The 8766-nt window shown below is 45.7% G+C and overlaps 1 protein-coding gene across 11 annotated transcripts in view; it reads right to left on the bottom strand.

The window, feature by feature from the left end:
- The window catches only part of INPP4A (inositol polyphosphate-4-phosphatase type I A), a 203496-nt gene that overhangs the window by 120052 nt on the left and 74678 nt on the right, over positions 1-8766 (bottom strand). Inside the window, exon 1 of one of the 11 annotated variants that reach the window (XM_025207240.1) lies at positions 6111-6133. The exons of 9 other annotated variants lie outside the window; for them this stretch is intronic. The gene's annotated coding sequence lies outside the window, so the exon portion shown is untranslated. Of the gene's footprint in view, positions 1-6110; positions 6134-8766 lie in introns of those variants that run through there. One more of the 11 variants, XM_025207235.1, reaches the window with a different exon arrangement.

The raw sequence follows: 8766 nt of genomic DNA on the forward strand, positions 1-8766 counted from the left end.
TTCCCCATGCTCCTAGCATTAGTGTAAAGATATTTAAGCCCTCCAATGGGTGTCCTTGGTACCCCCCTGTCCTGATACCTATCGGGCCCCTTAGTGCTCAAGTCCCAGTCAAGCAAGGTGCTCGGCATACAGAACGCATTCATTTTGAAATGTTAAAGGAAGGCCTTCTTTTGCTGAGAAGTCAACCTGCAACTCTGGAGTTGGTGCCATCGTGCGGGTTTTGCCTTCTACAACCACAGTCCACACTTCCATGAGAGAGGTATCCTGGGACGAGATGGTCTTCATCTTTTTTCTAAAGGTAAGAGTCTGTTCTCTGATCTCCTCTAAAGGGCTTTAAACTAGATTAATTGAGGGATGGGGATGCAGTGGGCAATGAGAACCATAAGCCATGCTCTGGATCAGCCCAGGTAAGCACTAAGGGGCCCGACAGATATCAGGACGGTGGGGTACCAAGGACACCTATTGGGGGGGCTTAAATATCTTTACACTAATGCTAGGAGCATGGGGAACAAGGAGAAGGAACTTGCACTCCTGCTTGCAAGCAACAACTTCAACCTGGTTGAGCTAACTGACACCTGGTGGGACTCTACTCACAAGTGGGTGGTAGGCATTGAAGATTATAGGTTGCACAGATAGGATAGAATGTGGATAAAAAGGGGGGCTGTTGCTGTCTGTTAACAAGCAATATACATCTTCTGTAATCAACATGGGATCAGAGGATGGCCAAACTGAGGTACTGTGGGTTAGGATACAAAGGGGTCAAGGGGAAAGGGACTTGGTAGTGGGGGTTTAATATAGACCGTCAACCCTGAAGGGTGAGCTAGACCTGGAATTCTCTGGGCAGCTCTTGGAGGCCGTACGGTCAAGAGTTATGGTTGTCATGGGTGACCTAAACTACCTTGGCATCTGCTGGGAGGATGAGTCAGCCAGAACTAACGGCTCACCTAACTAACGGCTATTCTTAACCTGCATACAGGACCTCCACCTAACGCAAGAGGTATATGATCCCACTAGGGGGAATGCCTTGCTGGATTTGGTGCTGGCTACGGGGGACGACCTGGTGGGGGATCTGCAAGTACATGGCAACCTAGGGGATAGTGATCATCAATTGATTGAATTCACTATCCAGTGAAAGGTGGGAAAAGTAACCAGCAGGGCAGAAGTGCTAGACTTCAGAAAGGCTGACTTGAGTGTGCTTAGGAGATTAGTTAGTGGGGCATTAAAGATCAAGAGCATTGGCAAAATGGGGGTCCAGCAAGGGTGGTCATTCCTCAAGGAAGCGATCCTTTGGGCACAGAAGGAGGAAATCCCACTGCGTAGAAAAGGGGGCAAAGGGGCCAAGAAAGGGGGCAAGGGGCCAAGAAACCCTCCTGGTTAAACAGGGAAATCCAGGAAAGCCAAAGGGCAAAAAAAGGGGCATACCGGCTGTGGAAGTAGTGGGTAGCTACCAAGAAGAAGTATAACTCCTTGGCTCGCATTTGCAGGGAATCAGTTAGGAAGGCCAAAGCAGCATTAGAACTCAGGCTGACAACAAAAATTAAGGACAACAAAAAGTCCTTCTTCAGGTATATAAGGAGCAAAAAGAAGGTGCAGGACAGCATAGGACCCCTACAGGATAGGCAAGGGCAGTTGGTGACAGATAGGAGGGACAAAGCAGAGTTCTTCAATGAGTTTTTTCCCTCTGTATTCTTGAACCTGGATCTAGACAAATCTCCCAAATGCATTACTGACAGAAGCAGGAGAAACACCAGCCCACCAACCATCAGGGCCGACCTAGTAAAGAGACACTTGGAGGGGCTGGATGTGTTTAAATCAGCTGGACCGGATGAGCTCCATCCAAGGGTGCTGAAAGAATTAGTCAGTGTCATAGCAGAGCCACTGGCACAACTGTTTGAGCACTTATGCTGCTTAGGTAAGGTCCAGAGGACTGGAAAATGGCCAATGTGGTCCCTGTTTTCAAGAAGGGGAGGAAGGAGGATCCAGGTACCTATAGACCGGTTAGTCTCACCAATATCCTTGGGAAAACCCTTGAAAAAATTATCAAGGATCACATTTGTAGAAGTCCAGTAGGTAACAAAATGCTGAAGGGCAACCAGCACGGATTCATAGCAGGTAGACCCTGACTGACTAACTTTGTTTCATTCTGTAACCAGGTCACTATATGCTTAGATGCAGGAGTCAAGGTAGATATTACCTACTTGGACTTTAAGAAGGCCTTCAACACGGTATCCCATCCTATTCTTATAAACAAATTGAACAGCTGTGCCATAGACGATTACAGAGTCATGTGGGTGGCAAATTGGCTTAAGGGTTGTACCCAGAGAGCAGTGGTGGATGGGTCGGTATCGACCTCGAAAGATGTGGGCAGTGTGGGTCCCCCACGGCTTGGTCCTTGGGCCAGTGCTGTTCGATTTCTTCATCAGCGACCTGGAAGAGGGCGTGGAAAGCACTCTGTCCAAATTTGCAGATGACACCAAACTATGGGGCGAAGCAAACATACTGATGGGAAGAAACCAAATCCAGGTGGACCTGGACAGGTTAGAGAAGTGGGCAGAGAACAACAGAATGCAGTTCAACAAGGACAAGTGCAAGGTGCTGCACCCAAGGAGAGGGAATCATCAGCACACCTATAGGCTGGGGGATGACCTTCTCAGCAGCACAGCAGCAGAAAGAGATCTCGGAGTCGTTGAATATGAGTCGTCAATGTGACGATATAATTAGCAGAGCTAACCACACTTTGTCATGCATTAGTAGACACATCATGAACAGGTCCAGGGAGGTAATGCTCCCCCTTTATGCAGCACTGGTCAGGCCACAGCTGGAGTACTATGTCCAATTCTGGGCGCCACAATTCAAGAAGGATGTGGACAACTTTGAGAGGGTCCAGAGGAGAGCCACTCATATGGTTAGAGGCCTCCAGAGGAGGCCTTATGAGGAAAGGCTGATGACCTGGACCTTTTCAGCCTCCACAAGAGAAGGCTGACGGGGAATCTTGTGGCAGTATACAAATTCACGTGGGGGCGGTGTGCAGCAGGGAACAGGAGATGCTCTGTTTACCAGAGCATCCCTTGGAATAACCAGAAACAATGGCCACAAGCTGATAGAGAGTAGATTTAGGTTGGGCATCAGAAAGAACTTCTTCACGGTTAGGGTTGCCAGAATCTGGAATGGGCGCCCAAGGAAGGTGGTGCTCTCCCCTACCTTGGGGGTCTTAAAGAGGAGACTGGACAAGCACCTTGCTGGGGTCACATGACTCCAGCACTTTTTCCTGCCACAATGATCCTTTGAGGTCTCTTCTGACCCTAACATCTATGAATCTATGCTAACACACAACTTAATGCCTTAGCATGCTGTGTGAATGTGAAGCAGACTGCAGGAGAGGTAAGGTATCTGAGGAACAATGAGGGAGAAAAAATTCTGAATGAGAATGCGTCACATCTGCCTGACTGACAGGCATACAAAAATATTAACTGTACAGAAAAAACCCAAAAAAACAGACCCTCTCTTTCTTTAATTCTATATCAAATGTGAATTCTATGCCGATGACTAGAATCTGTCAAAAATTTCTTATCCATATAAAACCATTTAGTTTTTAAATTTTAGACATGTTGATTATCAAGCAAAAAAGCAGATCAAACTACGGTGTGCGCTCAGGGCTATCCCGGGGGGTGGGGAGGGGGTGAATCGAGGCAACCGCCCCAGGCCCCATGCTTTGGGGGGGCCCATGGAGCTGGGTGGAGCAGCGCAGCAACTCCGCGCTGCCGCCGGCTTCACATCCAGCCGTTCAGAACCCCCTCCCAACCGCCGAATCTGGTGTGTCTGGCCGCTCGCCACCTCCCCCCACCAAATCCCTCACCAGCTTCCTCGCATCCGGAGGTGGGGCCCCATGCAGGCTGATTTGCCCTGGGCCCCGCACCCTGATCTGTGTATGCTGGTACACTCCCTCCCCTGGAAAATATGCGGGGAAAAAAGAAGTTTTTCATCCTTCACAAGCTCCAGGCACCTCGTCTATAATCTCTGAGCAAAGGATAAGCCAAGAGTAAAAGGAAAGGTGACTAGCTAAACTATAAACAGTCACAGCATCTCAGGAAGTAGGCTGTAGCCTATGAAAGTTTACACCTGTCTGAACAAGTTAGTCTTAAGATGCCACCATGCCCTGCCTTCTGCAACTAGATGCATGAGAAGCATTTCCAAAATAAGTCTGTTCTTTCTCCAGTAGACACAAGCTACCTTATAATTCAAGCATGGGGCAGCTCAAAGTATCTTAGCTATAAGCCATCCTTCAGTGAGGATGAACTAGCAAGCTACTGGAGAAGATCGATGCCAATCCAAGCCTGCCGCTGTATGACAATCTCTTAAGGCCACCTGCTGCACATCTATCATCGCAACACCCACTATGGACCAAACTGCCGTAAGAGGATCACATGGCAGAGACCCTCTGGTGTTAGGAATGGAGGTCAACATTACCACCAAACAAGTCCCTTATCACAGATCCTACAGCCTGCCCACCTGGCTTCAACCTGTCATGCCATCAGTGGGCCTTGCTGAATAGGTTCTGGACAGGGCAAGGTCTGTGTGCAGCCAGCTGCCACCGCTGGGGTCTTCACAACAATCCAGCCTGTAGCTGTGGCAAAACACACTTTGTCGCATACAGTTGATGGCTGCCCACTGACTAAGTTCAGTGGCGGACTATAGGAACTGCACACGGCCAATGAGGATGGTTTCACATGGCTTGGCAATTATGTGCACACTGCCTGACTGTGAGGATGAAAGGCATAGTTAGCCTTCAGTGAAGGTTTCAGTTGTTTTCAAGACCATGAAATAAAATGCATCTAGTGTTTAAAAATGTATCTAGTGTTTAAAAATACCAAAGTGCTCCTTCAGTCATTTTATATTGGTCTTTGTATAATTTATTTTTGCTAGCAACTGAATTCCTACCTTTGTTTGTTTTGGCTTACAGTGTCAATACAGAAAGACACATTTCATTGCTGGATTATATACTATTTTAAAGCCAATGCACTAAGCAGTTATTAGTGGAAGTTATCTTTGGGCAAATACGTGTGTATGTTTAAAGCCAATGTGTCAATTTCCGAAGAAGTTCAAGTTTTGTGGAAATTATCTGGCTGCCTTTATAAAACCAGCTTTCGCTCCTAGACAACCGTGACCTTCTACCACGTGACCTTCTAACACAGATGTATTTGATGGTTGCCAATATATGTGAAATCAGGCATACCTGGTGTGAAACTTGCACCAAACTACGTGGAGCTCCAAACTGCACTTTTCATCAAAAAAGACTGCAATTCAGTATGGAGACATCAATCTTCTGGTGTCCAGCAAGACGGGGCTTTAAAGGCCACATCAGACAGAAGGAAAGCGAAGCTATCTCTGAGTGGGGTAGAGGAGGAGGAAGCCAACACTGCAGTAGCAAATGTCCTAAACTAAAAGTCCCTTGCTCTTTCAAACTCCACCTTTTCACCTCTCCCTGATCAACAATAAAGAAACATATAGAGGTAGTTAGCTATGTGAGTCTGAAGTCAGCAGAAGGTAGGGCAAGGTGGCACCTTAAACATATCTAACTGGTTCAGAAAGGCATGAGTTTAGTAGGCAACATCTTACTTTGTCAGATGCTATGATTCCTATAAGTCAATTTGAGGCATTTAAGCACTGGTTAATAACATACAGCACACATGAAGTCGGGATATATTTCCTAATTAGTCATATTTTGTGCCTCGCTTATAGCAGAAATGAACATTTGCTGTTCCACAGAAATTGATAGTCAAATTACCAGCTCTTGCCTAATGTTTATCACAGATTTCTGCTCAAACCAGGTAATTAGATTTTAACAGAAAAAGAGTTCATTAATCCCTCCCTTCATCTCTTTGTTAGGTTTCTAAGTGGAGGTTTCACTCATTTTCACATTTAAACGCATCCATGTTTTTTCAGCACACTACTATTTTTTCTTCTGAAGCACTGTGAATGTTCAGTAAAACCCGAGCACCAGCCATCTGTGACAGTTTAGAGCTGTATACAAAGACAAAGATGTTATTTAGGGCAGCAGGCCTCAGACTCCGGCTCTGGAGGCAAATGTGGCTCTTCAGTCTATTTATTACCTGTGGATCTCTGCAGAAAATGGTATCCATGGTGGGTGGGGTTTTGTGTTTTTTACTGCATCTTTGGTACGCCTTTCCTGCAATCATAAATAATAAGCATATTCCAGATCCGACTGTACGGAGGCGTCTCCACAAGCACTCACGTGCGTTTCCCCAGGGACAAACAGCAACAGTACATAGTTGTGCCGTTGCTACTTGTCCTTGGGAACGCCCCTGCACATGCTCTCTGGCACGTGGCAAATTGCCCCGGGTGAGGTATGGGAGGCTGGGACCAACACCTGGGCTGGCCCCAGCAGCCTTTTGGGGACCTTCCAGGCTGCAGCAAAGGCAATCTGGGCACATAGAGTCTGGCCGGCAGTCGGAGCATGGCTCTGCTAGCCAGGCTCTGGTTTTAGGTGGTGCACGCTGCAGCCAAGTGCACCACCCCGCTTTTTTGGGCACTTATTTAAAGATATTGGGACTTCTTGGTATGTAATTTTGGCATATTTGCAGCACAAAGAAGCTTTTGACCTGTGCTGCATGTATTCTGCAGCGTCTCAAAAGCCTTTGAGGCACCACAAAGCATACCTTCCCACTCATCTGGACGCACCCTAGAATGTTAACTAAATGTGCTTTTTGTCCCCCTTTTGAACTGCAGTAATGCTTGTTCCAATCCCCTCCAAGGTTGTATTTTTCTGGCTCTCTGGTGAACGTTAGTTGCTCCTGAGTGACTCAAGACTGACTGCCACTGTTTTAGGGGATGTTACAACAAGCCCCACAAACCAGCTTGGAAAAGAAATTTCTTCCTGAGGTGCTAAAACATGCAGTTACAAAAAGGCATTTTTTTATTGCAACAGATGAAGGTTAAACGCAAACAAGATCATGAGTGTAAATGTACTGAACGGTATTAAGGCTAAACAGAACAAAAATGATAACAGCTTCACTCGGGTTCTCCTCTTTTACATTAGACATGAGGCGCAAGTAAGGACATCAGATCACAACCAGAGTAAAATGGTGCATTATGTTATGACACGCCCAGCCATGTTACTCCAAGTGAAGCAGGTAAAGTAGAAATACACCTTATAGACTAGCTAATTCAGAGATGCATACGCTTTCATAAACTCAAGCTCACTTCATCAGATGCTGATTCAGTACTTGGTTGGGAGACCTCCAAACTGAAGCCTCCTAAATGCAACAAAAAATTACAATTGTAGGTCAAAAGGAGGCTTAATTACTTCTGAGTTAGTATAGAAGCAATTGCCTTAGCACTCTAATTATGTACTGCCTAAAGCTCTCTCTTTTCTACTATCTCAGTTACGTGTGGCATTTTTCACTTCTTGTCTTTTTATGCTGCACATAAACATTATATTTTAACTAAAGGTACATTGATATATTGGTTGGCTATTGAAGCAGCACCAACAAAAAGAGAAATGACACCAACAAAAAGAGAAATTGGCTATCAGCTTTTTTTGGTTGTTGTAGCCAATAATTACGGGTGTGTGCTTGGAGCAACCTGGTGAACATAGTCCAGTCCCTGTGCCCCACCGCCAGCCCGAATCTGTAGCAGACTAAAGGTCCTGCCAAGCAGTGGGAGGGGCAGGGGGTACTTAGCAACAAGGGGACCATTACCAGCTCCTGAGTGCAGCAGGGGCCCAAGTGCCGGGGCTGCCACAGAGATGTTAGGTTGTGTACGGGCAGGGTAAAGCGCTGTCTGCACAAGGGTCTGTTCCACCTGCCCAGGACGGCAGCATGGGCCTGTGCGAGGAATGAGGCTGCAGGTAGGAGCCAGAGGTGAGGGGGTGATGTCCACGGAAATAAGGCAGTCACCGCCTTCCTCATAGAGGACAGGCAGGGGAGCAGGCAGAAGGCGTGTGTGCGCAAGGGTGTTATAAATGCAAAACAAACAAAACCAAAAAGGTTTATGTCAGTAGTTTAAAATGCCTTGCACTATTACTAAATATTGGTTATCAGATCAGTATCAGCCGATATGGGTGGTTAATCATCGGCTATCAGTACTGGCAAAGAAAATCTTTATCAGTGCACTCCTAATTTCAACATAATGTGGGCTCTTAATAGCTATTATATATTTCAACGGTTATTTCAGTGTTGATGGAAGTGAAATACAGATATATTAATTATAAACAGAAAAAGTGTAAAGCACTCTGGGGTCTCTGGATAAGCAAATAACACAAATAGTTATAAATTTGTAGAACGTATCCCATCAAATTTTTCCATAAGTGCTCTACTTACATAATAAATGTTAAGGCATCAGGTAATTTTCCTATCAAAGTATTATTCAACAGTAAGTGGTGCATTCTACTACTAGTACATATAAGGGTATGACAGGGATGGATCACTCCACACATGCCCTATTTTTTAAAAAACTTTCCCTCTAAATCATTCACTGCTCTCACCTTTCTCAGGACCATGACAGTGGGTGACAGATGGACCTCATGTTCTTATACAGTGAAACTTCATTTAATTTTCTTTTGCAAGATAGTGGACAAAGCTTAGGAAAAAGGCCAAAATATCCTATACGCCAGAACAGTTGCTCAAACTACATTAAGAACTCTGACACTGGTCACTTTCTATAGAGACTACTCTCTATACACTGTCTGAATTAAAATCACTACAAACTGCCTGAACTTAATAATTTTGGACCAACCCTTCTCTTCCG

Source organism: Alligator sinensis, unplaced genomic scaffold (genome assembly GCF_000455745.1).
Source record: "Alligator sinensis unplaced genomic scaffold, ASM45574v1 scaffold144_4, whole genome shotgun sequence".
NCBI lineage: Eukaryota > Metazoa > Chordata > Crocodylia > Alligatoridae > Alligator > Alligator sinensis.